The sequence below is a fragment of the Equus asinus genome, chromosome 25 (assembly GCF_041296235.1).
Source record: "Equus asinus isolate D_3611 breed Donkey chromosome 25, EquAss-T2T_v2, whole genome shotgun sequence".
NCBI lineage: Eukaryota > Metazoa > Chordata > Mammalia > Perissodactyla > Equidae > Equus > Equus asinus.
Window position 1 is genome coordinate 35,421,013 of NC_091814.1, and position 22,074 is coordinate 35,443,086.

Consider the following 22,074-nt stretch of genomic DNA (forward strand, 5'->3'; position numbering starts at 1 on the left):
GGCAGGCCAGCTCTCATCTCAGCTGGCCAGCTCTACCTGAAGTCTATGTAAGTCTGAAAAAAAACCCAGGTTAAAGCTTCAGATGCAAGTTTACCTTACCCCAAACTCTCCCTCTTTCTTTTAAATTGAGACATTTCTTTAAACCCAACCCTTCCTTCAAGTGGAGAGAGACACTGTGGGTGGTTGTTTGGATTCCAGGAAAGAGACAATATTGTGTGCACTCACAGATTCTAGAATTTTCTCTCTCTCAATTACATGAGTAGCATAAATATAATGAAAAATGAATGTGAAGGCTATAACACAATACTCACCAAGGAGAAAGAGACCAAGTCCGGATTGAATACTGTAAAGCAGTCCTTTTAACTTTCGAATAGACGAAAAAGCAAAATTTTCACAGTAACTCAGAGGTTCATGTGGGACTGACTTACCCAAGGAAACCTCCCCCCAACCACCACCACCTCCTTCCACACAAAGGTCACGTGCTCCCTGCCACCTCAGGCACTCCTGACATTTGTGCATCCTGGACAGACAGCCACTCCTGCTGTCTGACCAGGCAGCAGTCTTATCGTGATACCCTTAATGGATCTGGTTGTCATTTGATAGATGGGAAAATAGCAAACACAACAGCACATCGAGAAACAAAGTTTGCGGTTGTCCCCAGAGAGCAGATGGGATTCAACCAGGACCCTTTTGCTCCAGGCGATCCCTCTCCCCTACAAGAAAAACCAATTCCCAGTCTCTTTGCAGGGAATTACAGGTTCAGTCATGGGATTGGTGAGCCTTTTTGAATGGTTTGCCCAAGGTAGTAATTTTGTAATCCACCGTAGCTGAAGTAAGTATAGACCTGAGCTCGCTCCGGCCTCCTCCTCGCTCCTCCAGCCAGCACCACGTCCCCACTTAGGTGAAAACACTTTGCATATAAACAAACTCCTCTCAAAGACATCTCAACCTTGACATTTCTTTCTCCCTTTTTCAAACTTGCTTTCTTTTAAAACACCTCGCGCTCTGCCATGCTCCCACATGAGGCCCAATTATCAGAATAATAATTAACAGGCTCTCATTATTTAGAATCAAACAATGCCCCCCTAATGAAGCCAAGAATAGCCAATGTGATCCCTTAAAACCGGGCGTGAGTTTTCCTTACACCTTGGGGCGTCTAATCCACTGAAACCATTAGGCACCGAGCTGCCCATAACGGCCTGGATAACATTGAGTCAAGGACAGTTAATGGATGCCAGAGCACAGACCAAAGTGCTCCAAGCATGTCAGTCAAGACTAACCGGAGGCAAAAACATCAAAATGCAGGTTGGAGTTTTGACATTCCTGCAGGCTCTGAACGCCTCGCCAGTAAATTTTTAAAGTCAATATCCCCCTTATGCTCATGAACACTTTTCTGTCTGATGAGTAGGACTAATGTGGATCTGATTGAACTGTGACTAAAGTAGGACTTTAAAGGCAGCTTTGAATGTGTGGGGGGCGGAAAAGGTTTTTTTTTGGTGTGTGTTTTTTGTGTGTGTGTTTTCTTTTTTTTTTCCAGAAATGTCTGTGATAATAATGAAGACAGTGTACACAGATTATCACAGGCTGTGTCTTTCGACTTCAAGGTTATGTGATTAGAAAATTAGAAAAGCGCCGAGATTAGAAAAACCGCAGAACATTTTGAAAGAAAGCTTTTTTACAAATTATCTGTGTGCTGGATTTACACAGAATCTGATAGATGGATCTTGTAATGTTTGGAAATGGATAAATGCAACAATGCAAATAGGAAGGACTGGCTTTGGAGCAGACTCCTGGCAGAAGTTCAAAACCCATATTAAGTATTCTAATTCGCTTAACGCTTGTTACTTATATTTTTTTCTAAATTGCCATGTAGATACATAAAACAAAATACAACCATTCCATAAATATGAAGGTAAAAATAACAATGAGATTGTTGTTTCTCACAGTGCATGACTCTCCCCCAGATTTAGAATAAAACCTTCACCTCTCTGCCCTTTTCTTCTCAGAAGCTGAGAACAATAATTAGAAGGACACGTATCAGGAAGTCTAAGCCGAACTGGGTTTGGGTGGCGGTCAGCATCCTGCTCGTGGTAGTTCAAGGTGTGATAGCTATTTTGGAACTCAAGTCACGGCTTTACTCCTCCTTAAATGAGGTGGGGGGGGGGGGCACAAAATGTTCCCTTGTGTAAACCCAGGCTAGTCTAAGCAAAAATTTCATTAAAAAAAATCCCTTTTCTTCACTTGTCTGATGACAGTAGTGGATTTCTAAAATGTATAAGCAGACAGCCGTGTCAGCAAAAAGGCTAACTTGTGTCCGATGACACTTTTTTAGGGTCCTTTCAGCACCTAGAAGATGGCATATGATTGTTTTGCCTGGGGAGAACAGATCTAGAAGCCTCTAGTTTCCATGTCCATATAGAAAGGCACAAAAGTCAAATCATAGTGAATCTTAACCTGTTTAAGTGAAACCTTTGAGTAGGTACCATCCTGAAGCTCTGAGCACTCAACTCACCGTCACCTGATTTTGACCTCCCGGATTTTAAAATATAAATAGGCCATAAATGCACTTCTAGATCAGACTTGAATCTTCCAGACCTCTGGGAGAGATATCAGCAAGGTTTGGGTGTGAAGGACATCACGCTTAACGTTTAGGGATGCCCCTAAAGCACGCAAGTTGTCCTTGGTACCTGATGTTTTTATTCTTTGAATCTATTACTTGGAATATTACCTAAATTCTTGAGATTATTTTGATATTCAACTCAATATATGTATCCATTTGTATACACGTATATACACACATGTATGTATCTATGTGTATATAGATACATACATATATTGAGTTGAATATTAAAATAATTTCAAAAATTTAGAAACATATCTGCATTTTCTATTATATATATATATAAAATAAACTCTCAAATAATGAACCCCACAAGTTTTCTGCCATCTTGGTTGTTCATAGAATCACTTCCATGAGGATAGGAACTTTATGTTTCATTCATTCATCCAACCAATATTTATTGAGCACTTATTACATCACAAGAGCTGTTTTAGGTGCTGGGATATATTAGTGAACAAAACAGACTAAGATCCACGATCTCATGAAGCTTACCTTCTAGTGTAGGAGAGAGACAACAATAACAATAACGACATTAATTACATCCTATGCTAGAAATGGATAAGGGCCATGGAAAAGATTTTAGACTAGAGGAAGAGGGATCAGAGATGCCCAAGGGACAGGGGAGGCAGGGCAGACTGCACTGAGAAAGTGGCATTGAACAAAGCCTTGCAGGGGGAGTCTAAGTTAGCCAGAAAGATATTTGGAAAAGGAGCCTTCTGGGAAGTGGAGCAGCTAGTGCAGAAACGTGAGAAAGCCAGAGGGAGTGTTTTCAGAATAGAAAGGAGGCCGGTGGGGCTGGAGTGGAGGGATGGTGGATTGAGGGGACACAGCGAGGTGACCAGGGTTGGGAGGGGCAATAGAAGATGAGATCTTACTATCTTTGTTTCCCCAGTGCCTAGCTCAGAGGCTGGCACCTGGTAAACGCTCAGCAATTCTTGGTTAGTGAATGAATGAGTAAATAAGTGAAAGAAATGCCAAAGGTTGGAGGTCCTCTGACCCAACTCTCATATGGTGTTTTGGCATACTCCACAACAGCAATTTCTGATTACATTCTTTTGAACATTAGTCCCTGAAGATATTGCAGGAGAAAGGGGTTTCATGGTCAAATAAGTTCTACATTTTATAGATCATTTAGTAGATTTACACATTGCAATTAGCATGGGAAAGGCTTGGAGAAATTCTCCAGGAAATGACATGTTTTAACTTAGCATTTTGAGAACTTATTCAACCACACAGCCCATTTCTTCCTCCCACTCCCATTTTTTCTCCATTCCTTTGCCACTCCTCAGAGGATTCTGTAGAACATACGTTGGGAAATGATGACCCACGCTGAGTCAGCATCCAGCAGCCTCCAGAAAGATGACTCTCCATCCACCCACCCCTGATCCTGCTATTTCTGGACCACTCTGAAATTCAGAATCACCTCCTTATATTGAGTGGGATAAAATCAACTGCTTTGTGATTTCTGCCTACCAGCCCTAGTTTTATCGATAGATAAATATAGATTAATAATGGGTTGTGGAAGGATTTCAGAATTCTTAGTCATATAGAAGTAAGTCTGGCCTTGCCACTTAATTACTAGCTGGGCAATTACTAAGACACTCTGATTTCTGGTTTCCTTATCTAAATGATCTGCCTTATAAGGTTGTTGTGAGGACTGCATAAGACATGAGAAAATGCCTGGCAGAGTGCCCTTTATGTTGTAGTTACTCAGAAAAAGTTAACTCATCTTCCACAGTTCCTTTCACAAGTGGGGACAGTAACCATGTTTCCCTGGAATCTTCTCTTCTCCAAACTAAATATCCCTAGTTCTTTCCAACATAGATACTGGCTGTGAACTCTAGACCAGAGGTTGGGTCGCCTCCCACACTCCGAGCATCCCAGGAGACAGAGGCCAGGGTGGGCCAACATGTTCTCTCAACATTCTATGTTTCTGAAGGGCAATCCCTTGTTTTTTAAAGTGAAAGTTCCATAATAATCAATGAAATGTCTTTGAGATCTTCTGAGGGAAAGCATCACATTACTATGAGTACTGTGGAAATGCCTTCTTTTCCTAGATCATCATCATAAAGATTTGTACCTGACAAATGTCAAATAATAAATAACAAGAAATAACAAACAATAAATAATAACTCTCTAAACACAAAAATCTATGCCACAAAAATGAGATTCAGATCTGCCAGCCAGGAAGGTGAGTGTTCGAATTTTCTCTGATAGTGAAAGTTGTGTCTCTCCAGAGGAGGTCAAGTTCATTTTCTATTATCAATACTATTAGACGTCTTACTGGCACAGATAATCTCCAGCAGTAAATAGGTTAAAAATCATTTATGTTTAGCTTCACAGCAGATTGGATTTCTTAGCACTCCTTTTCTAAGTTCATTGGCTTTGCTTTTTCTAGTAGGAGATAATTTAAAAATATGTAGAGTGGCAGCAATTAAACTGAGTTCAATTCATTTGGTGGTTCCTTGCCCCATGGCTGGTGAACTCAATTCCATTAGAGCCATTCCCACTACAGTTAGTACACAGCTCTTCTCTCCCACGCTTATTTAGGTTTCTTAGAATATGTTAGAGAGGCATAATATGTCCTTCTTTATAGTTGAAGAAGTGTCATAGCAGAAAGAGTGGCTTTACTTATTCTGTATTCCAATCCCCAATTTGTGGCATGGCACCAGCTGATAAAATAACTGGGGTTACCAATGTGCCAAAAGATGTTGAGCGTATGCAGCAGTTCCTTACATGTCACATATCTTGGCCTGGTTAATCTAGTGGGCAATTGTCCTCTGTATTCACTTTCTTACACACAGCACATTAGCCATTTGACCTTGAACCGGTCACTTCCCCTCTCCAAGTTGTTCCATACTCTTTCCAAAGCCCAGCTCAAGGAAGACTGTTCCACACAAAGATGGACTCCAAAAATCTCAAGTGCACAGCATTAATCCACCTGTCTGTGCCACTTCCTTCTCCTTAATAGAGCAAGTTATTTACTTCTGAGTTTCATCCTTTTTTCTTTCTTCCTGTGTATTTACATATGTTTAATTTGTAACATATATACCATCACAAATTTCTATATCTACACATAGACATAAATTTAATCAAGATTTCATTTAAAACATTACATGGAAAAGGAAACAATCACAATTACGCCTCGGAAAAGAGGTAAAGGGAAAATGAACTGAAATTTTAAAGCTTGCTTCATATGTGTGCATGTTTGTATATTTCTTTAAACACAAGACTACCTTTTTTTCTCTCTTGGATATGATTTGACCTCTTGGAAGAATGTCATAAGCATGTTGTTGTCACCAGTTCGTGCAGATGGGGCTGCATTAAGATGTCACTCAGATGACAAAATGACAGCAATTTCAAGAAAGAAACCAGGTGATGAAGAGATAGCCAGCTCAGCAGAAGCCTGTCTGTACTCCACGTTGGCTCCTCAGGACAAGGAAGTGGAGATGAGGCTGCTGGGGTATGGGCCGTGAGGGGAAAGAGCTCTGGGCCACAATAGCCAGGCTGAGCTTGTCACCTTCTCTCAGAAAGCTTTCAATGTGAGTGCCATGAAACCGCCATCCCCTCAGCTGAGGTCCACTATCACTGTCTGGAAGGAAATTAGTTCAATTCCAATCAAAACAAGATGCTAAACAGTAAAACTTGAATAAAAGTTGAAATCACCCCACACCATCACAGGTACTAAATTTTTAAAGTAGATTTGCTGCTCCTAGATTAAAAAAAAGAAAAGATGAAGACTATGAAATGATTTAACGTCTGTTAGGAAAGACTGATGACACTCATGACCAGGAGGGAGTTATTTTGGGGCCTGTGGCTCCTCTGCTCTTCACCATTCAAGCCCATCAGGAGAACTATTCTTTGCTCGAAGTAACCAGATGACCTAGACATGGACAGCACAGGGAGACTGTGATCCCCATTCCCGTCCATAGATTTGTCCAACCTGACTAGTATTCTTGACCATGAACATTGTCCATGGTAGTGATCCCTCCACTAGCAACTCACCTTGAATCCTTGGCTCCTGTTTTTTCCATTTCCATATTGAATCACAAAATAATTAAGGGGATATTAGCCTAGCAAAGGAACTTGGAGGAAACCACGCCAATTTCCTATTCAGTATGTGAATTTATTCTACAAGAGCTGTATTCTCCCTGACTCTTCTTGAATACCACCAACGATGTGGAATTCCTTATTGCAGGAGCATCTCCTTCTGTTCCTTGGTAGTCCTGTCTGTTAGAAAAGGCATCCTTAAGAGAAGCTGAAGCTCCCCTCACTGTGTCTGTCATGTCTTACTCCAGGTTCTCTTCTCTGGAACCCAAACAGAATAATTTTTATCCTGTTCTCCTGTCTCAAATTGCTCTCACTCCACCATTTAATTTTTTGCAACAAATAAGCACATTTGAAGGAGTCCTTAAGTCACCTGTGGATTCCAGCTTCCAGAAGTTTCCTCTCCTTCCCTGAGCTCCTAGAGTACACCATAAAGTTTGACAAAGAAACTTACTTTAGTTTTCTTTTTTAAATAAAAATTTTCAACTATGATCACATCCATCAATAGTTCTAGTAATCAGGCCTGTTAGGTGGCGGCCAGCCCATTAGCAGTGTGTTAAAGGGGAGCTCGGGCTGGGGTGGTCTGTAAGCCCAACAGCTCAAGTCAGCATTAGCTGCTGCTTAGAAAAAGGCCACAAAACACCATCCCTAATGATTTAACAGCTTGTTCCTGAAAACACATTAACCAAGGGAGCTTTTAAATATTAAGAAATAATTACACCAACTCAGTGTTGTCCTTCCTCAAAAGCATATCACATCAGGGCTCCACTAGATAAATAAATTTGGTAAAGGAACACAGGTCTTCTAAAAATGAAAAACTGGACCCAATGAAATGTTATTTCCAGTTGATGGCAGGAGGGCGGACAGAGGGGAAGGAAGAATTAATGAAAATATTCTGACTGCTTTCCCAAATGAACACTTAGAGTAGCCTTACTCCAGCTAAATTAATTCTCCATTATTGGCATTTCTAACTTGCTTTTACCATCCCAAACCAGGGTGTCAGATTAGAATTGGGAGGGACTGGAGGATGCTTTGGGACCAATATGCTCCAGCCCAACCATGAGAGTCCATTTTAAGCCTAGAACATGGGAGCTGGAAGAATCTGGCACCGGCCTGGAGCTGTCAGCCTACATTACATTAGGGCAGACAGGAGTGGTTTTACCTGTACTTGAATGGGAAATAAGGTTTGGGGACAAGGAAAAGCAGGCTTCTAAGAGTTTAAAATATTGTCCCCACATAAGGGCCACAGTGCCTGAAATTCCACCATTAAATATTATCCTCTTTCTAGAAAACTGTTGAAATTTCTAATGAACCTAGATAGGATATGTGGGTCATTTATGTTTGAGTGTGAGCGAGTTTAATTGCTTCTCCTTCCCTGCCCAAATAAGACCCCGGGTAATCTGAGGTCACAGGACATGTGAAAGTTGGAAGGACCCTGAAGGAAGGAAATGGAGAGGCACACTTCACAGCTTTGCCCCAGCCAAGGCCAAAGGGCAAGCTCTGGGACTCCCGGGTCTGCTAGCCTTCTGTGGGGAGTACCCTGTCCCCCTCCAGCCCCTGCTACAGTTATGAGGCAGAGCAGACCCCAGCGACAGCCTCACTCTGGGCGGATTCTGCGAGCACAGACCAAGCAAATGGGGAAGCCACTTGGCCTGCTGGGGCTGGAGCAGACTTTTGTGGAATAACCCATCCCAGTAGCCCTTAGGTGTCATGAGACTTCACTATTTCCATTGCTTTTTCCTTTGCTACAAAGAATCGCTGCCTTTTGGTCACCTTTTGAAGTTAACGGCAGGGCAGGGCGTAGCTGCATATCCGTACTTTTATAGGCTTCCTAATGACCTGCTTAATTATTTGCTTTCTTTGGGGCCAGATTTGCTGCTGATAGGCACTGGGAGTCTGGGCACTGATGTAGCCAGGTCTCCCTGACAGGTCCAGCACAGAGTTCCAGGCATCTTGATTATTGAACTCCAAGAGATTGTCTCCCTGGGGCACACAGGCTTGAATGTGAAGCTTTATTTGTATTTTATTTATTCATTAGATTGGCAGAGGCCTCCTCTCCAGAGAGCTCTAGGTGCCTAATACAAAATTAGCATCTACATTTCCCAACAAAGTCAACTGCTTTATCATCCTTTGCAGCCTTTCTTGTGTTCTGAGGTTTAAACAGATTCAGAAACCAAGAACACTTAGATCTAAGCTCAGAATGACAAAGCCTACCAACTTTCCCACCATACTCTCAGCAGAAATTGCCATTTCAACATAGATTTTTGTTTGTTTTTTCCCTCTGAGTCTAGACTCAGTCTCAGAATCCTTCTTAATATAGTGTTGAAGGCAGCAACTAGGATCTATCCAGACATTGTTTGAGTTGGGTTCTCTTTATTCTTCATCTAAATCCTTCTCATTTCCAAAGGCACTGGGAAGCGTAACAAACACTTTCATAAAGATTTCTCCAGTGAAGCATAGACTTGGCCAGAGTCTAGTTTGGATATTCGTACTCCAGAGAGTAGTATTTAATGAAGTGCACACTCAAGTTAAATGTGTGAAAAGGTTTCTTGAACTTTCTTTTAACCCTCTTGTGTTTGCCTGTAAATGTCTAGTGCAGTATCTGACATATAATAGGCACTAAATAAAGTAGGTATGAATTAGCTGAGATCAGCATGGGGTTCATTCACTAACTTGTTTTTTTCCTTATTGTAGCCTACCTACATTCCTTGCCACAAAAGGAGGTCCTCCTGGCCATTAAAATCAAGATCTACGTAAAAACAGACCTACCCTGGGATCTTGAGTATTTAGTTCTTATTTTATCAGGAACTCTGAGAGAGTAATCTTAGTGAAAGCGGTATTTCTATCTGTGTGTCCCCCCCCGCCCCCCCCCACCCCGTCCCCCTTCCTTCTCTTTTCCTGCTGTCTCTGTGCATTGTTACAGATTCTGTTGACTATTTTTCTGGTTGAATTTGACACCTAATAGTCATCAACTGATTGCAACCAATTAACAGCCATTATATTCTTCAGTTACTTTCTGTTTGGACATGAGTTTATTGATCTGGTTAGATTTTATTCTTCAGAAACATAAACAACATGCCATTTAATTCAGCCTCAGTACTGTTTCTAAGCACCATGAGAGAGCATTTAAAGAGGGAGTTTAGGGGAGGGAGAGAAAGGCTATCTATTACCTCTTTGGAAGAAGAGGGGAAGAAATCGGGTTAAACTTTGATCACTATCATTTCACCTTTGGACTTTTATTAAAACTGTTTGACACAGCTGTGTTGGCAGATCGAGTAGGAAGATAAATGGGCCTGTGTGAATAGATTTAATATCAGACGTGGATATGAGACATGGCAGGTTATTTCATCCAGGAAATGTTCATGTTCACAAGATTTGCAGGTTACTGTTGGTGATCCTTTCGGGCTTAGGGAGCCAAAAGGTGAACACGACTGAAGTACCCTGTGCTATGAATATTTCACAACTCGAGTATCCTTTTTTCACTTGGGGCTGTGTGCTGACTGAGGGCTTCCTCAGGATGAGTCCTCAGTTGACTGATGAATACAAAACGCCTCTCTGAACAAAAGGCATTCAAGATTCGCTGAAGACAAGACAACCTACTTTGGTTTCTGTGTCTGGTACCAGGGTATCAATGGAGATAAAACACTGAGTGACAGGGAAGCGAAATACAGAATAACACAATCTATTGTTCTCCCATTGACTGTAAGTATAATGGGAAAGTTAGCGAGTCACCATAATGTCATGGACCACTGTGAACTTGGGAGAACTCAAGGATCAGAAAGTAACATGAAACAAGGAGGGAAATGAAGATAATATTGGGTTACTGAACATTCTCAAATTGTACTGAAACGCATCCCATCCCTTTGGAGGGGGCATGGTTTTGACAAGGAAGACAATGGGAAGAAACTGGTGGCTGTAACAATATCACCATTTTCTTTTACTACAGGCCGTAATGTGAACTTCTTAGAAGACACCTTCTTTCACCACAGCTTTGTGCTCAGTCTATTGAAGGGCCCAGAGACCAAAGTCTTTGCCTTGTTCCGGGGCCATCTAAAACCAAGGAGCCTGGTTCTCCCAGCCAACGACAGCTGCTCAGTCGTGAATTACAGAGCAGGTTTGCAGCCAAGGGCAGAGGAAAGGAACTGAGAGGGAATGAGAGAAGCAAAGAGAGGGAACAGACCGGGTGAAGAATTTAGAGCATACGAGGGAAAGAATAGGGAGAAAAAAATTAAGGTTGTGGAGCAAAGGAATGAGAAAAAGAATTTTCATGGTAGGGGTTGGGGAAAACGTGTCTACCATTCTAGGGTCTGAGCAAGGCTCCCCTCAAACAAAACAAAACAAAACAACAACAAAAAGAACTGAATCACTTTTGGAGTGATTTTGTTGGAGTCAGAAATCCACCCTTGGATTAACTATTTTCTGGAAGAAATTTACCTGGTGCTTGGCAACATTTTTTAAATCTGTGACACTCTCTCACTAAAGCCTCCTTTAAGCACATACCACAGAGAAAACACCTATTCATCTGGTGTCCTGACAGAAGGTCTACTTAGAACTCACAACAGTGCTGATGAAGGCCATGGACTCTCTCGTAGAAAAATGAACATAAATATTCAGATACCAAATTCTGCACACAAATTCAGTGGGTTCACACACTCCTGAACCCCATTCATAAATCTTTTGGAATGCCACAGACATAGGTTAAGAATTGCTACTCCAGAGTGTCTAATACAGGGCAGGCGTAGAGTAGATGATCAGCACACTCTTACAGCTTTGGATTAGGCAAGTATTCCAGTAACTGAATATTTCAGTTGGTCAAAGTTTACCAGATACGCCTTCATAGATTTTCAAGGAACTAGAGGTAAGTACAATAATTTCAGTATCAAAAGTATACTCATTGCAATATAACTTTTCATGTTTGTTGTCTTCTGATGATTCAGAAGGCACCTGGTGAATCTTTCAATAAGATAGGAATCTGTACACCAGAGATCATTGTGCAGTAATGCTGTATATACTGAGGATAAACAAGATTGGTCTGAATCTGCTGTCACACTAACACATTCTCTAGAAGTTTTTCTTAACCAATTCTAATTACCAGTATATCCCTTTGTCTTTTCTATCTCCCTCAATAAAAATAGAGAGACTAGTTTTGAAATCTTAGCCGCTAGCTTGTCTAGAATACACTTGTGTTATGAGTATTGATGTGAGGGGGTGGAAGTACACCACAGCCAGCCTCTCTCCTCTCTTCACCATGAATACCAACACTTCCATCCTCTACCCTCATCGTTTGATTTCTTATCATTGCAACTGAGAAAACTTGCAGGACCTGGCTGCTCAAGGATCAAGATAACATAGAATTAGGCAAGTAGGTGCTTGGAGAAGTAAACTGAGGCACAGAATGAGGATGAAGCATGGCTGAGAAGGAGGAAGGTCTGAACTAGCAAAGCAATACTGGAAGTTGACCTTCAAGGAATCAGTGAGAAGATGTGGTCAGTAATCCAGGGAGGAAGAGCAGTTCCTGGGGACACCAGGAGCATGTAGAAAAAGACACATTATGTAGGAAGGGGAGAGAAGTGTCAAAATTATTCACACTAGAAGAGTATCTTTCTTTTTCTTCAGTGCAGCTTGGCCCTGCAATGGGTTGCCTGGGTGAAGACACAGATCTTGGCTGAATAGGAGAAAGAAGATCCAGAAAACTACGATGAAGTGAATTTCTTTCTGACACAGCAAAATGCTACAAGCCGTTGGTTGATAAGTATGGAACGGGAACCCCGGAAGCTAAAAATGCAGAGATTCCCAGATTACTAGGAGACTAAGTTAACAAATGAATGCTTCAGGACACAAGCACCATTAGCAGAAAGTCAATTCTAACTTGTAGGTGTGTTTGAATTATAATATCTATTCCCACCACCATCACCACTGCAACGAGGACCTACCAGGGGCCAGGGTCTGGTCTCATTTTTTTCTCATTTATTAATTTAATTCATATATTAAAGTGATCCTTATAATGATCCTACAAAATAAATATTACTACCCTCATTTTGAAGATGAGGAAAATAAAGCTGAGAGGCAGTGTCTCTCATCCCAGGTATCCAGCTCATAAGTGGCTGAGGTAGAATTCAAACCCAGGTTCCACTGAGGTCAAAGAGTAGAAACTCATAGGAAATGGTGTTGATTTCCATGAGCAAAAAGAGGTTTCTTATGACCAGAGGCAACTCTGGATTTTAGGGAAAAGAAATAAGAAAACAGACCCCATGCCTGATCGTACCAGCTGGACGCTTCCCAGTTTGGTTTGTGGTTATTCATAGCACTTGACTTATAACTCTGGAGTTGTTGGTGATCCTGGACGTGTTGTTTAACCTGCTCGAGCCTTAATTTCCTCTTTTCCTAGATAAGGCGATTATATTTAACATTCTGAGCCTTTTCACCTTTAGCAGTCTTTGATTTCATTAACATCTGTATCTGCTATGCATGGGACATTCTAGACACTGCTGGAGATATAGAATTGGACATGGTGGGGCTTTCAACTTCAAGGCTCCCCACCAGACCATGATCCCTTCGAGAGTAAACACCATGTCCTTCATCTCTGTAGTTCTACCCAGCCCCTCCCCAGGCCTACCTCTCTGCCCACATATTATAGATGCTCAATGAATGTTCCTCAGAATTATACGAAAGAAGGGAGCTAGTCATCATAAATAGTTATTACAAAACAGAATTTGGCAAATACCTTAGAAACAATCGAGCATAATGAGATAGGCCTTAGGAAGGGAAATTAATATCAGCTGGAGTGATCAGGAGGGGTCCTTGAGAGAGTTGGCTTCTGACCTTGAAGGATGAGCAGGGCCTTGATAGGGAGACATGGAGCAACAGGAGGAAATTTGAGAGACAGCAAAGTCCCCTCTTGGCCGGTTTTCTCTGACTGGTGCATGTAAGACATGTAGCCACAGACAAGACTAGAAAGGAGAGTGGGGTTGAATTATTAAGAGCTTAAATTTCTAAGCTTTAGATTTTAGACTTTCTCTAGGAAATGATGGGCTATTGAAGGTTTTTAAATAAAAAGTGTCATCAGTGGTTATGGCATATGTATAATTCAGTCAGTGTTGAGCATTGAACAGAAGCACTTTCATGGGTGTTCTTTTCTTTACTCATAAACTTATGACTCAAAACAACTCTGTGAATTAGATCATTTTATTTCATATTAATTATATCTCAATAAAAATATGTAATAAAAATGCCTCCATTTTTGAGATGAAGCTGTACAAGCTCCCACCAAAAAAACAACCAGCCAAAACCAAAAGGTAGTCCTCTACTAAAGCTTCATCTTAACTTTTGTGGGTTGCCTTTTTTTACTCTCAAGAGGCAGGAAGAAAGAAAGAAAGAGAGAGAGAAAGGGACAGAGAGAAAGCAAGGAAGGAAGGAAGAAAGGAAGGAAAGAAGGATGGAAGGGAGGGAGGGAGGGACACCTCAGACTTTCCAGACTGCATGCCCTCTTTTCTGGTCATGTGGGAAGAAATTGTGGCAGATGAAAAACCCAACTGCTGTCCAAATTAACCTCAGGATTGTGTGACAAAAACCTGTTTCTTTCCAATGCTGTCTCTTTAACCAGGAATACGAAGATTTTTTCAGGTGTTTGGATGCAATTTGGCAGTTTCTTAAACTCCATGTACAGACATACCTCAGGGATAATTGTGCATCCAATTCCAGACCACAATAATAGAGCAAATATTGCAATAAAGCAAGTCACATGAGTTTTTTGGTTTCCCAGTGCATACAAAAGTTATGTTTATGCTACACCATAGTCTATTGAGTGTGCAATAGCATTATATCTAAAAAATAATGTACATACCTTAATTAAGACATACTTTATTGCTAAAAAATGCCAACCATCATCTGAGCCTTCAGCGAGTTGTAATCTTTCTGCTGGTGGAAGATCTTGCCTTGATGTTGATGACTGCTGACTGATCAGGGTGGTGGTTGTTGAAGTCTGGGATGGCTGTGGCAATTTCCTAAAATAAGACAACAATGAAGTTTGTCACCTCATTTGACTCTTCCTTTCATGAACAATTTCTCAGTAGCACGAGATGCTGTGTGATAGCATTTTACCCACAGTAGAACTTCATTTCGTTCAAAATTGGAGTCAATCCTCTCAAACCCTGCTGCTGCTTTATGGACTAAGTCTATGTCATAGTCTAAATTCCTTGTCGTTACTTCAACATCTTCACAGCATCTTCACCAGGAGTAGTTTCCATCTCAAGAAGCCACTTACTTTGCTCATCCATAAGAAACTCCTCATTCATTAAAGTTTTATCATGAGATTGCAACCATTCAGTTACATCTTTAGGGTCCACTTCTAATCCTAGCTCTCTTGCTATTTCAACCACATCTGCAGTTACTTCCTCCACTGAAGTCTTGAACCCCACAAAGTAATGCATGAGGGTTAGAATCATCTTCTTCCAAACTCCTGTTAATGTTGATATTTTGACCTCTTCCCATGAATCACAAATGTTCTTAATGACGTCCAGAATGGTGAATCCTTTCCAGAAGGTTTTCAATTTACTTTGCCCAGATCCATCAGAGGAATCAGCATCTCTGGCAGCTATAGCCTTACAAAATGTATTTCTTCAATAATAAGACTTGAAAGTTGAAACTACTCCTTGATCGATGGGCTGCAGAATGGATGTTGTATTAGCAGGCATGAAAACAACACTAATCTCATTGTACATCTCCATCAGAGCTCTTGAGTGACCAGGTGTGTTGTCAATGAGGACTAATATTTTGAAAAGGATCTTTTTTCTGAGGAGTAGGTCTCAACAGTGGGCTTCAAATATTCAGTAAACCATGTCGTAAACAGATGTGCTGTCATCCAGGCTTTGTTCTTCCATTTATAGAGCACAGGCAGAGTAGATTTAGCATCATTCTTAAGGGCCCCAGGATTTTCAAAATAGTAAATGAGCATTGGCTTCAACTGAGAGTCACCAGCTGCATGAGCCCCTAACAGGAGAGTCAGCTGTACTTTGAAGCTTTGAAGCCAGGCATTGACTTCTCCTCTCCAGCTATGAAAGTCCTAGATGGCACCTTCTTCCAATAGAAGGCTGTTTTGTCGACATTGAAAATCTGTTGTTTAGTGTAGCCCCTTCAGTAACTATCTTAGCTAGACCTTCTGGATAACTTGGTGCAGCTTCTACATCAGAACTTGCTGCTTCCCCTTGCACTTATATGTTGTGGAGACGGCTTCCTTCCGTAAACCTCATGAACCAACCTCTGCTAGCTTCAGACTTTTCTTCTGCAGCTTCCTCACCTCTCTGAGCCTTCACAGAACTGAAGAGAGTTGGGGTCTTGCCCTGGGTTAGGCTTTGGCTTAAGCAAATGTTGTGGTTGGTTTGATCTTCTATCCAGACCACGAAAACTTTCTCCACATCATCAATAAGGCTGTTTAACTTTCTTATCACTCATGTGTTCATTGGAGCAGCACTTTTAATTTCCTTCAAGAACTTTTCCTTTGCATTCACACTTGGCTGTTTAGTGCAAGAGGCCCAGCTTTTGGCCTATCTTGGCTTTCGGCACGCCTTCCTCACTAAGCTTAATCATTTCTAGCTTCTGATTTAAAGTGAGAGCTGTGTGACTCTTCCTTTCACTTGACCACTTAGAGGCCATTGCAGGGCTGTTAATTGGCCTAATTTCAATATTGTTGTTTCTCAGAGAATAGGGAGAACTGAGGAAATGGAGACAGACAGGGGCACGACCAGTCCTGGAGCAGTCATAATACATACAACATTTAACAATTAAGTTTGCCATCTTACATGGGTGTGGTTCATGGTGCCTCAAAACAATTACAATAGTAACACAAAAGATTGCTGATCACAGATCACCATAACAAATACAAAAACAATGAAAAAGTTTGAAATATTGCAAGAATTACCAAAATGTGACACAGAGACACCAAGTAAGCAAATGCTGTTGGAAAACTGGCTCCGATAGACTTGCTCAGTGCAGGGTTGTCACAAACCTTCAATTTGTAAAAAAACACAATATCATGCAAAACACGGTAAAACAAGGTATGCCTGTATTGTGTCTCCAAGTGGTCTATTGCTGATATATCTTTATCTTGAAGATGAAAATTCCAGGATTGACAATGCTGCTGCTAAAACCTTTCTTGAGACAGTTCATTTAAGGAAGATTGGTTTCCATGGGACACATCTCTTGGAATTAGTTGAGTGTGTTAAAGAGATTTATTTCCAGACAAATTGGTTTATAAATATGAACCAGCCCGTGAAAGGCAGTCCATAAGGCAAGTCTTGAGGGAACGATTCTTTCTACTTTAGGGATTGGTTTTATGAAAAACCTAATAGGTAGATCCTTTCCCTACTACCAGCCTTGGGTATTTTAGCTCACACCGAATGTGACCATTCCTCTTAACATACTTAATACAGCAGGCCCCACGGGCTTGTAAACCTGTCATTGGACAGCCAAGATTAGAAGGTTAAGAAAACTGACACAGAGAGAGGTTTTATAACTCTGTAAGCAACTTTTTATTGGCTGACGATTTCTTAAAGCACCATTTTAATTGTCTCTTGACAGGCTTCCCCCATCCTATCAGCCACCAGGAGGTAAGTGACAAGAAAAAGCTGGCGAGCCTATCCCACGTTGAGTAACCGTGAACTTCATCCTTTAACTCTCCATTAAAGAAAGACTTTTCGCAAGTAAATGTAGAAGATAAAGTTGTAGTCAGGTTAACACGAAATAAAAAAATACAAAAAGCCACTCGAGGACTTTAATTTAGATTCTAATGCAAGCCTCTTATTTCAAGTGCATTGTTTAAAGAGTCCCGAAATATTGAAAGTTTCTCTTTATTTCTGGAAATTTTACTTACTGTTAGCTTCTGGCTGCTACTTACACTAAAAACCCTTAGCATCCTCTCAGAGGATATGGTCTTCAGGAAAAGGGGGCAGAGAATCTGTTCTGCAGTGTTTACGAGAGGTGGAGCTAGAGATGGTGCTAGAAGCAGGGAAGCAGGAATGCCAATCCTAGGAGTGGGGCAGAGTTGACCTGCAACCAGCAAGTTTGTCTCTGAAAGTCTATAGCAAAGAATGCCCCAGCTCACCACGGCTTCCTCCTCTCTCCACAGTGACCACCTCTCCCCACCTCTAAGTCCCAGATTGGAAGCTCTTTACAGATTGGATGAACCTCAGACTCACCCAGCGGCTGCTGTCAGGGCAGGAGGCTGGGGTTAGAGCAACCTGAGATGCCTGTTAAATCAAGAGAACCTCCCAAGATGGTTCAAGGTCTTTACAGCAAGCACACCTTGCTCATGGATTTTGCACAGAATTAGAACATGTGAGTGTCACACTCAAGGGCCATCAAGGAACCCCAGAGGGAAGAGGCACTAATGTGAGTTCCAGCCCAGTCCCTTCTGCCCAGCTATCTTTCCCAGTGCACCCAGTGGAAGCACACCGTTTGCTACCTGAATCTTTTGCAGCACCTCCCTCTATGCAACACTCCTGCTTGTCTTGTCTGTGGTTTTGCAAAGCTCTAGAATCCCTCCTTAGAGCAAAGACACCCTGTGGGATTTGGGAGAGTTCTGGAGGACCACAGAGAGATGGAGCAGCACACCTGTTGGGGCTGATGGCAGCAAGGACCAACCTATGGGGCTTCTTTCAACTGAGAGGGAGATGTGCTATTGTCCTTTCTCTGTGCTGGCTGGGGAAATGGAAAGGGCTGGTGATGACAGGAGGTTTAGAACCATAGATTCTTAGGAGCAGAACAGATATATTGTCTCACCCCATCTGGTTGTTGGTAAGGACTTAGACTAGTTTCCATCATGGGTCCCAGTGCATGGGCTTTGGAATTAGCCAGGCCTGGGCTGGAATGCCAGCTCCTCCACTCACTTCCCTGAACCTCCATTTCCTTGTCTTTCCTTATCCCACCTTGCTAACATTTACTGAGTGGTTTCTCAGGGTCAAGCCCTGTTATAAGCACTTTATGTGCATTAACTCATGTAATCCTCACAACTATCCTATGATGTAGATTAGCGTCTGTGAGCTTCATTCTGCAGATGAAGACACTGAGGCACAGAGAAGCTGAGTAACTTACCCCAAATCATAAAGCTAGCAGACGACTGATTAGGGATTTGAATCCAGGTCATCTAGCTCTAGCATCCATGCTCTGGACACCACTTTACCTTGCTTATGCAGGATTAAATGACAGGGCAGAGCCATAGATACTCCACGACTAATAATTGTTACCACTCTGAGTCATCAACAAAGTAAATGAGCCATGACCCCTCAAGTGTGGTTTGTTTTTAAAGCTAGAAATCCATGTAACCATGTTAGCATCTAGCCCAGCAGACTTCAAACTTTTTGATCATAGACCCCAAGGTGTAAAACATACTTGAGCGTGGGAGCATGCATCCCATAGACATACATATATTTATTTGCGTATAAATTAGATAAATGTCCTTTTGTACATACGACCATTATAAAACATATAGAAATCAGAAATTAAAAAGAAGAAATGATTAAAAAAACAGAAGTTCACATAATTATCCCCGCTCTTCAGGAGCTTACGTTGCTCACTCTACTTTGAAGGCCACTGAGAAGCTCACGTTGTTCCATCTGGCCCACAAAGATTGAAGAGAGAGCCCTGATCATCACCCACCCCACCAGGCTGACTGACTCCTTATTCTTCCAGTCCATGTTCTCAACACAATCGTCCCCCGGTTGGGCACCAAGGCCAGTCAGAGGCAAACTGTGAAGTGGGCAGTGCAGCATCTCAGCTCCTCTGGCTTCCATGTCCTCCTCCCCTCATCAGGACCCTGCTCCTGGGCCCTCTCAGATGCCCGCTGCTGACTCACCCTTGCCTCTGCTCCTGCTGCTTGAACAAAACTCAATAATTTCCAGCACCTTACCTGAACTTAAGTCTCTCACAGGGTTATCTGCATTTCAAGCCTTATCTCTGATTAAATTTTCAAAGGATCATTTTCCTTAACAGCCAAATAGGGATGTAATTCCCCATGTACACAAGTGCTGTGAAGTTTAAATGGGGAATAGCTTATGACCATGCCTACCTGGCATAGTACCCAGAGAGCACTGGGCACTTGGTATGGCCCCGTACATGGCTGTGGAGTCTGAATCTAGAAAGAAAAGAAGACTCTGCTCTTCCTTAGAGGAGAGTACACAAAAGGATTTATTACCCTGGAACTCCACCATGTCCTGCTAAACCCCGTCCAAGCCAAACGGTACTAGGCTGGCTGCTAACTTCTGCCCCAAGAGACTTTGGGTGAGTGGTGCCAATGGGGCTGTCACCTTTGGCTTCCTTGTTTGAAGATGGGACCCCAACAGGGACTCCCTGTCTCCCAAACCCCACTGCGCACACAGCATTAGCTCCCTCCTTCCCAAAGGCCCTGCCCGCTCCTGGACCTCCCTGACCACTTATGAAGGAGGCACCATGCCGAGGCCAGAGAAGGGAGGCGGGGGAAGGCTGCCCCACAGGGCTGAAGGGCAGCTGTTTATATTATAATTAAGGTTTTACAGCATAAACTGAAATGTAGCTTGACTATTCCAACAAGGCGCTGGAGGTAATTACCACTGCTAGAGGCGTTCTCCACTGCCAATTATTTCTCTCCCTAATTGAAACTTAGGCTGCACTGCAGAGGGGCAGGAAAGGGAGAGGTTGCTTTCAAATATGGACATGCCTTCAGAGGCCTCAGAACAGCTCGAAGCTTAACACACCTTCTTCTTCACATCCTTTCCCGGCGATGTGGTATAGAGGATAAGAATGCGGATCCTGGGATTCCACCTCTGACCACCTTGGAAGAGTACTTTAACTCCCTAAGTCTGTCATCTATAAAATGGGTCTAATGGACGCATAGCACTATTGCGAAGACTAAACAAATGCTAGTAATCCTGGCACACAGAGAAGATTTATAATTCTGGCTTAAAGAAATGGCGCCCACAGAAGTTATGGCCATGGAGAGGCAGGGCTTTTGTCTTCTCTGAACAGATGGGGGAAATTGAGGCAGAAAGCACACCTCAGTCCCCTGTGAAACAGTTGGGCAAGCGAGGGCCAATACCAGATAGAAAGTGTGCCTCCTTGACTTAAAAGGAGTGAATTCCTTTGAGTTGTGGAGGAAACAGCCCCTCCCAAGAAGGTTGGACAGATCCCCAAAATATCCAGTCCCTGGGAGGGTTCGCTGCTGTCTCCCCTTTCTCTGTGTCCACACGAAGTGCCCAGCACTACACACAGCACCGTGGTTGCCTCCCCAGACTCCCGGCAACCCATGATTCATATCACATACGTTTGTAGAGCACTTCCTCCCTCTTAAATTTTATTCTACTTTCACATACATTATCTCCATCAATCCTCACAACCACCTGGGACAGAAGAGTATCATTCCTGGTTTACAGTTGAGAAAATGGAGGCCAAGAGAGATTAAATAAATTGCATAAGCTCAATGAAGGACTAAAACATGTCTTCTTCCCGCAGCCTTCCCACTGCTCCACAGCGGGGAGGCCACTTCTGCTCCCAGGTTAACCACACACTCCCTTCCCAATGTCCAACTCCTCGGCAGTTGAAATCAGAGAATGTGTCTAAAATACCCCCAAAGTCAGAGATGATAGTAATTCTCAAAATTTGTGTGCAGAGGAGTCTGCTTTTAGAAATGCAGATTCCAGGGTCACACTCTCAGGATTCTGATTCCCTGGGCCTAAGTGGGGTCCCAGGAGACTGAAGTTTGACAAAGTCCCCAGGTCTTTCTGATTTCAATGATTTAAGGGCCATCCTCTGAAAAACACGGACTAAGAGAACCTAGGATGGGCAGCCGAGGCCTCTGAATACCACCTGGGTTGACTTCAGTTAGTTGACTTAACCTTTCTGAACATTAGTTCCCATAAATGCAAATGAAGATAATAATATTTACCCTTTTTGTGAGAATTAAATGAGATAGTGAGGTAGTGTATGCAAGGTGTTGAGGACAACGCCTGGTACGTATGAAGCGCCAATGTCAGTAATCGTTAGCATTACTGCTGCTGTTGTCATTAATGTTGAAATACAGCCAAGCCTTGTGCTACTCAAGGGATAAATTACTGTAGCTTAAAACCTTATCAGTTAGAGTCATTAAATCTATAGAAAATTGGGATATAAAAGAGACATAAATAGAATTTGATAAACTTAAATCATTTTTTAATGAGTGACTCATTTATACTCATTTAGCTGCCTTGGGGTGGGGGTGTTGGTAGATAAGCAACTGGACAAACAGGAGTTTGTTCTCTAATTAGCAGACACTGATTAACAGTAGGAAAGGGAGGCAATTGATGGATATGACAAAAGGGGCTTCTTGAGCTTTAAAGCAATGTGATCTGCACAAAAAATCAGCAGCAGACAGTACTGATATGGACAAGGACGTGAGACCCCGT

At 42.2% G+C, this 22,074-nt stretch overlaps 1 long non-coding RNA gene across 1 annotated transcript in view; it reads right to left on the minus strand.

Moving 5' to 3' along the window:
* The window catches only part of LOC123280767 (uncharacterized), a 61,179-nt gene that overhangs the window by 14,956 nt on the left and 24,149 nt on the right, over positions 1-22,074 (minus strand). Inside the window, exon 5 of the long non-coding RNA XR_011498063.1 lies at positions 14,511-14,670. This is a non-coding gene — a long non-coding RNA (uncharacterized lncRNA). The remainder of the gene's footprint in view (positions 1-14,510; positions 14,671-22,074) is intronic.